At 34.5% G+C, this 8,583-nt stretch overlaps 1 long non-coding RNA gene across 1 annotated transcript; it reads right to left on the reverse strand.

Moving 5' to 3' along the window:
* Positions 1-750: 750 nt before the first annotated feature.
* Positions 751-8,361, reverse strand: LOC132013041 (uncharacterized). Its single transcript, XR_009402856.1, has 4 exons — positions 8,218-8,361; positions 7,140-7,179; positions 5,457-5,549; positions 751-823 (listed from the first exon to the last, which is right to left on the reverse strand). It is a non-coding gene; the product is annotated as an uncharacterized LOC132013041 (long non-coding RNA).
* Positions 8,362-8,583: the final 222 nt, after the last annotated feature.

Raw genomic sequence — 8,583 nt, forward strand, 5'->3', positions numbered from 1 at the left:
CTTTTTGAATAATTAATGTCTTCAATATACACTCATATCTATTGTTGCTAAAACATAGCTGTTGAAAAAAACTCCAAAATTGATTTCTCATGCTGTGTTTTTAGTTTTTAAATTTTTTTTTTTCATGAAATCTGTTTGCCTCTGTGAAGTACATCTATAATGGTATACCTTAGGTTTGGAACTTAGTTTTAAGTAGCAAATAAAGATCTTATGAACTTGAGCTAGATTGTCAAATTCTTTGGCTTTGAAGATCACTAAATTATTTTCCTAAAACAGAAATAATCAGTCAACAAAAGAGAAGTTATAATTCTACTCAGTAATATTAAAACACACAAGGAACACATTAAAATTGAAAGGAGTTATTAAGTATCTCAAAAGTACATATTTAAGACTTTCATTAGTAAAAATTATAATGAAAATTAGCAATCCAATTCTTATGAAAAAGTTTCTAGCTATTATTGGTTATCTGAGAGAATTATTTTTTTAAGATTTTATTTATTTATTTATCTGTCAGAGAGAGAGAGAGAGACAGAGACAGAGAGCACAAGCAGGCAGAGGCAGGGAGAGAAGCAGGCTCCCCACTGAGCAAGGAGCCCTATGTGGGACTCAATTCCAGGACCCTGGGATCATGACATGAGCCGAAGACAGTGGCTTAACCGACTGAGACACACAGGTGTCCCGAAAATTATTTTTAAAAAAAGAAAAATCTTCCCAATTCCCCACCTTACCTCCAGTTCCTTCAGAACTAATCCTTAATAAAAAATATGATGAACAAAGTAGTAATCCATTATGACCTTATGTTAATTATTCTCAAATAGGCGATCTGTTACAAGGGGGAGAAAAGACATTTTTGCATATTTAAGTGCTTATTTTGTTACTGTACAATATTGCCAAATTGCCCAGATTAAGCAATTTTCCCTTATGTTTTTAACTATGTTTTAAACTCTTGTAAATAAAGTTACAAATCTGTGAGAAGAGAAAGAAATTCTATCCATTTGCAATGGAATAAATAAAATTTTTGAAGAAAATAAAGACAATTAAATGGAGAGACTAAAATTATTGTTTAAAAATATCTCTTCTTATTATTGGACTATATATGCTGTAATTAGCAGCAGCCCTTATGTTTGTAAAATTGGTACAGATTGGGCTGGTTATATGCTACTGAGTCATCCAGTTTGGGAATTTACCAGTAACAGATCACTACAGTTCAACCCCCTTGCTCTACCTCCACACATATTTTCGAGTAGCTACAATCAGAACAAAAAAATAAATATTATAGAGTTTTGGGTTTGTTTAAGATTTAAATACCACTAGCAACCCAGGTCTAAAGTTGTGTATTATATCCCTTAATGCTTTCAAATTTTTCTGGTTCTTACGATTATAATATCCTGTCAAAAATGGATAGGATGTAAATCAAATTAAGTTTACCAAACAGAATTTTCAGATTATTCAAACCAATTATCAGGGCTTCCCTTCAAAACCCACCAATGACTTTATTATTTAATGCACTGTGAAGAGATATTTTACATTGGGCTTCTATGACATTGACTTCGGTAAAAGTTATCAGCTAGCAAAAGTGTTGTCTGTCTTAGGATTTAAAAGTCCTATTGAGGGCGCCTGGGTGGTTCAGTGGGTTAAGCCGCTGCCTTCAGCTCAGGTCATGATCTCAGGGTCCTGGGATCGAGCCCCGCATCGAGCTCTCTGCTCAGCAGGGAGCCTGCTTCCCTCTCTCTCTCTGCCTGCCTCTCTGTCTACTTGTGATCTCTGTCAAATAAATAAATAAAATCTTTAAAAAAAAAAAAAAAGCCCTACTGATTAATTTCAGAAAGGAACTGTCAAAGAATTTTCTAAAGCTGAATCTTTTGTTGCTTAATTTTCATAAATTTATCTCTAATAAAACACAAAACCTGAGTTTTTGTACTTAGTTTCCAAAATAAAGCCAATGAAAATTAATTCAATAATTTAGTATTTATTCAGATCTTCTCTGAATATTTAAACATTTACACTCAGAGATAATAAACAAGTTTATTTTGGAATTAAAGAAATTTAACATAAATAAAGAAATTATGGGAATTACAATGGTTAATTTTTGTTTATTGTAGATAATTCCTTGACTATAATATTCAACTGCTTCGATTGTGTTTGTAAAATATATTTTCAGAGTTTTTAAAAAGGTAACATTCTTGTTCTGAATACTTTTTGTTTCTGAGACCTTCCTTACTAGAAAGATAGGCTGACGGGAGATTAAAGGGAAACCCAGACTATTTCATACAGACAAGTTATGAGACTCTCTCTTGACAAGGGTCACTCTGATGATTTTAAACAACCTACTTAAGTAAGGTATATTATTGAATACCGCTAAATTTATAACTTCCAATGTTTTAGTGTCTCCAGGACCAAACCATGACAATTTACTTATTAGTAAGAAAAGTCAATGTAGTGTCTTAAAATAAGTGGAGTGGGCCTCATTCTCTCTAATCAAAGTTTTTGTTTTTGTTTTTTTGATATCCTGGACATGACTCTGAAATGTCAAACTTTCTACTCTACTTTATGAGCCTGTGTCAATTTGCACTGGTGATATTTCATTATAGATTCCATTTCCAAAACAATATTTTTTATTTTCCCAGAGGGATTTTTACATCGATACTTATGGATCAGGCACCAATGATCTTATGTTTGTGGGTCTGTCAGTATGAGGCTCAATCTGTGATACATACACAGTCTGCACATTCTGTAGTCAACTAGAACTGGTCTCAGTTTTCTCATCAGTGAAATGGGTGATCCTTAATTCTACTGAGACCTGTAATTGAAAAGGAAATTTAACCTAGCTCTATTATAGTTCCCACATGATAGGAAGAAATAGATATGGAACAGGCAACTATATATGTTAATTTTATTATTTTTCTTATTTCTCTTACACCAGCAACTCATAAGCAAAGTAGCAAAAAGCAGAATTCTAATTTGACTACATAAATTAATGTGGGTTTGCCCTCAGGTGGTAAATTCCAGTTCTAACAGCTCCACCCAGTTTGCAAATATGGCTAAGAAACTTACTTCTTTTTTCCCCCTACTTGTTCTGTTCTCTCCATCCATCCTTCATACCACCTTTCCCAAATTAACACCTCCTACCCCAACCCCAAACATTCTGGCTCCTCTTGATAGCTTATAAACTCTGTATCAAACACCTGTGTGCAATTTGTTCCAACAGAAAACACGATTTCTCTTCAGAAGCAAATAAAGCATATGGCATTTGATTCTCTAAGCACACTCTCAAATATTTTAAGCAACTTCTTGATTTTCATAATTCCGGCTTCTGAAGTGCTTCCTTTTTTTTACCTCAATTTCAAAATTACTAGGTATCATATGATTATTGTAAAGCTGTGCATTTTGCAAATCAACCTCAATTATTATTAGCCTTTGCTTTTTCAGCAGGAGAAATAAATTCCCCACAGTGGCCATTCATTTGCCTCTCAGCATGATCTTGTCCCTAAAGAAACTTGAATCTGAATCTACTTCCTCTTTTCTGGTTGGAAAACAAATGTTTGATTTGGGGCAAGCATATATGTGGGTTTTATGCACAAACACAGGTAATAGCATGTCCCCGGCACCACTTTATCCATTAAAGCAATTTCAAATTCCCAGGAATGGGACCCGTTTCACAGGAAAGCAAAGCACTGGGGATTAGTAGGTAAGCAATTTGGAGGAGTTAGGAAATGCAAGTACTCCCAGTAACTGGCTGCACTCTGCCCTCATTCATTCCCTGCAGCTAGAAAGACTTGGGGGAAAGTTGCCAACCCATTAGCATTTCCAGAATTGAACATACTTTCTTGGAAATATCCTCTTCCCAAGATAGTATTATTGGAATGATAACAAGAAATATTGAGCCCAACTTTACTGGCTCACTCCAGGGCCATGGGGAATATGGTGGTTTCATTAGATCTGCTTCTGAGTCCCCTATGACAAAAATCTGAAAGGTGAAACACCTGTAGTTTCTTTTTTTTTTTTTTTCTTCCCCTCCTTGACTTTCTCCTGCCAAGGAATCTTTGTACTGGCATTGGTGAAAGCATGCTGAGGGCCCATTATGCCTTCATATCCATATTCTGAAAGTCTCCTCTTACTCAGCTTAGCTCAGAGGTGACAGTCTTGTCACAGGACTCAGGTTGCTATGACTCATAACGAGAAAGAAGAAAAGAGAAAAGAAAGAAAAGAGTATTAGAACATTACATTTAATTGAAAGTGTAGTGGCCAGTTATGTAAGAAATAGAATTAAAAAAAAAACAACAAAAAAAGACTTCCCTACCCTGGGATAAGAGTGATTAAATATTTAAATATTTAAGAGTGCTAGCTAATAAGATGGTTTATAAAATATCTTTTGTTTTCCCTTCCATGAATAATTTTCATTCACTCCATTCCCCCCATAACGACATTATGACCTTGAGTGGAACCTGCTTTAGATAAGTCATCCTAAAGATAAGTATGTGATCAATCTATGTTTAAAAATCTCTGGCAGAGCATGATTTCACAACAGACTATTTGCATACATTGTGAGAATGTAGGCCAGTAGGTTGTTCCTTTTATTTTTTAGTTCAAAAGAGTACAAGCATATTTCATATTTACAATAGAGAATACAATGTAAGTAGTGTTCCTTTGGAATTGTGCAGTGTTGTGGCCCTCAAATTTTTATTTGTTATTTGTGTTGATCAGTTCGGAAAACATTAGTTCAACTCTACAATTGCTGGTGCATCATGCTTGCACTTGTATGAGGAATGTATTCATTTCAAAACCCTCCTCAATAAGAGAAGGTTAAAAAAAAGTGAAACAAATGAATAACACCAGATTTTAATATGCTTGTTAGTAATATTACCGCAGTGGAGAGAAAAAATAATCACCTTGACTCCTTGTTTGTATTTTTGAGATCTTCAAAGAATCATTTGACATGAATTTGGGCAACAAGCCTGTTGATACCACCTGATATACTAAATTCATTTGAGTCAAGTGCAATGTAGACCACTGCCCAAATGCTAAATCCAGAACTGTCTCTGTCACAATTAATTTTTATTCTTTCTCTCTGTCCCATTGAATTCACAGCTAAGGACCATCCGAATAGACTATCGTTGCTCTTTGTAACTGTCTGACAGCACTTACATTAATTCAAATTAGTAAGCTTCTTTGGGAGCCCACGATGTAAAATGATGTATCTGATCTTTTGAAAAGCTTTTTTTATGTTTTGTGATATCATTATGACATGATGTTAAACATCATGGGACAGGTCCTACTGCCTATATGTCATTATACCTTTTGCCAAAGCCTGGAACTTCTTTTGTCAGTTGGCAAATTAGCTTGTTTCTCCATAGATTCTCAGCTATATGATGATTTCATTCACAATTCAGATAGGAGTTGACATACCCATTTCTCTGTTTATCCAACATCCCCACCCACCAGTCTATCATCCTTACCTATATCTGTTTATTAGAGTCTGCATCCTGTTTTACTGAAGAAACTAGTCTGGTCCATGTGACAGACTGACTTGTGTTTCTCAGTTTTAGGACCTGGAGACACAGAGAAGAAAAAGTATATTTTGTTCTTTAAAAAAGAAAAAAATACAGTAAACACGAGGAAAAGAAATGGAAGACAGGAAATCACACTGTGCACTTGGAGGCTGAAAGTTCATTTAAAGTTGAAGGCAGTCAATATTTCTTAAGTTGTATTTGTTAAGTTCATAGATATAACTAAAATTGCTCAAGCTTGACCAAAACTATTTTTACAGCCCACCTTCCTTCTAGGTGGTACTCATTTCCAAAATCTTATCTTGGTTACTCTAGTCAATGGAGTGACTGGAAATGATTCATCAATTGCCACTCATGCAGGTTTCTTCTGGGAATTCACTTTAATGTGTAAGATAAATATGGCAAAACATGTTATGAGATGGAGCTATTATCTTTTTATCAAACAAAGGTCTAGACATGAACACACAGATTCATGTCTGCTCAGATGATAGGTTTGCTAAAAATGAGGACATAATTCTGTGTCATGGTATTTTAGTATGTTTTTCTAACTCTTCATTGAATAGTAAGGAAAATTTGCACCAGAAGGGAGGTACATACCAAGAATCTGACTCAGGAGGGTCAAGAAATTTAAATGAACCACCACCAACAAAAACAAGAAAAACATAAAATAGTAGAAATCTCAAGAAAAATGGTTTTCTTTAGATGATCATGCCATAATCCTACAGGTCATATTTGCAAACAATTTTCTTTGGATGAGTTCCTTCTTACCAGTTGTAAATCTACTTAGCACGTGACTTAAATGTATAATGATATCTTTACAGATGTTTCTTTTCCTGGACCAGGTTTTTGGTCATATATTAATGTAGTAGCAGCTTTAGAATTCAATGGAATAATGGAAATATCAAAAGATAGGATATGTCTTTGCTTGTATATTGACTGGTAACTGTGGTTAATTGCAGTTATCTTCTTAATGGTCTCTTAATTGTATGGTGTATTTCTTTTGTGTAATAACATGTAGGGTCGGGTTCATTAAAAAGTATTTTAGAAATATTTTATTGAGTATTTACTATTTTAAGCATATTAATGTACATTGCTTCTATTGTACTTCATTATACAACAAATAGGTCAAAATTATTGCCCATGAATGTTTAGCCTTAGAGAGACTAAACATTCAAAGCCACACAATTAGGAAATTATACCACAGAATTTAAACTCAGTTGGCACAGATGTTAAGGCCAGTGCTCTCTTCATCACACAGAAAGGAACTTACTAAACATCACAGGCATCATCTTAGGACATAGCCCTGCTTGGCTCCTATAAGATTTGAGACTTACAAATTTTTGTTTTTTTATAACTATCTCACTGTCTATTATAGATTCAATGTTTATGTCTCCCACAAATTCATATATTGAAGCTCTAAACTCCAGAGTCATGGCATTGAAAGAGAGGGCCTTAGGATTAGGGCTAGATGAGATCATCAGAGTGGGCCTTTCTAAGGGGATTAGTGCCCTTATAAGGAAGAACACCAAAGAGCTTACTTGCTTTTCTGTTCCCACAAAGAAGAGGACAAGTTAGCACACAGGGAGATGGTGGCTCCCCACAAACCAGAGGAGACTTTGGAAAGAAACCTACCTTGCTGGCACTTGGCACTTCGGTTTCCCAGGTTCAGAAACTGTGAGAAATAAATTTCCATTGTTTAAACCACTCAGTCTATGGTATTTTGTTGCCATAGTCTGCGCCACATAAGACACCATCTCATCTGAACCAAACTGACTCCAATCTCATTTTAAGAATTAACATGGAGGAGAGGAGGCTGGTGGAGAGGAAGATCCATTTCCTTCTTCAAGGAAGATATATTCTCTATTAATATAAGAGGCACTACTGCTTGCTCCATATACCAATGACTCTTCTTTTAACCCCCATCTTAAGTCCAGGGTTTATTTTTATGATGTTCATATATCCTAAAAAATATTCAGTCAGTAACATTCTTATATCTTTTTAAATATTCAAAAAGTAATAAATTTATGACATTTTTATCCCTCCTTACCCTATTCTTGATTTGTAACCAAATATCAAACTCAAATGTCAGAAAATTTCTGAGGTTCTCTTTCCAGATTTTTTCTCCAGCTATTATCAGTTTGAGAAAATAATCACCCATGAACTTATGACATTGATGAAAAATTTAGCAAAAGCCTCAGCTCTCTTCAGAATATCAGAGACAACTTGCACGTAACTATTTCATTCATATGATTTTAACTTTCAAAACAAAAATAGGCGACATTTAAGGTAATTTTTAGGAATTAAGTGATGTTCATTATTTAAAGTAAACTCAACTCTTTTTGGTAACAGGAGTTGAAAAAAATAATAAGCATTTAAAATTCTGCAAATAGAGCCTATATCATCCTTAAAAATCGTTCATTTTGATAACAATAGTTTTATAATTATAACCTAATAAGCATCTCAAGGCATCCTATCATAAAATCAATAAAGTCAATATTATAAATTCTTAGAAACAAATTTAAAACAAAACTTAAACAAAAAGAAATAAGACCTGGAAACGAAATTCCTGAACAAAGGCACGATAAATAAAGGATATGGGGGATACTTGGATAACAAAGTTGTTTTTACCAGAATAAGCGTCAAGCATGTGAGAAGAAATTCTAACTAAAATGACAGGAAAAACTTTGCTGAGACAGGAGGTAAAACTCACCACTGTCATATTGCTCAACTCTTTCTGGAGTCCTACTTCTGCTTCTCTTTCTCCAATTTATTTAAGGTTTTCAAAGTAAAGGACAGACAATCCACTGATATATTCCAATTTAGCTAGCAGCTCACTAGACCACTGGAAGCACTTTCAATTGAGTGTGCTTAGCTTCTAAATATGCATATTAAAGGATCTGTTGTGGCATGGCGATCACATGGAACAGTGAGATGGCACATTCCAGGTCCCCTGGACATAGTAGTGCACTGCCAGAGCCAACTGGAAAGGCTTGACCACTTTCCTTGCAATGACACATTATTCTCTCATCTTCTATTCAAAATAATCTCTAGTTGTAAGAGTAGTATGTTCAAATAT

Source organism: Mustela nigripes, chromosome 3, assembly GCF_022355385.1.
Source record: "Mustela nigripes isolate SB6536 chromosome 3, MUSNIG.SB6536, whole genome shotgun sequence".
In the NCBI taxonomy this organism is placed as follows: Eukaryota; Metazoa; Chordata; class Mammalia; order Carnivora; family Mustelidae; genus Mustela; species Mustela nigripes.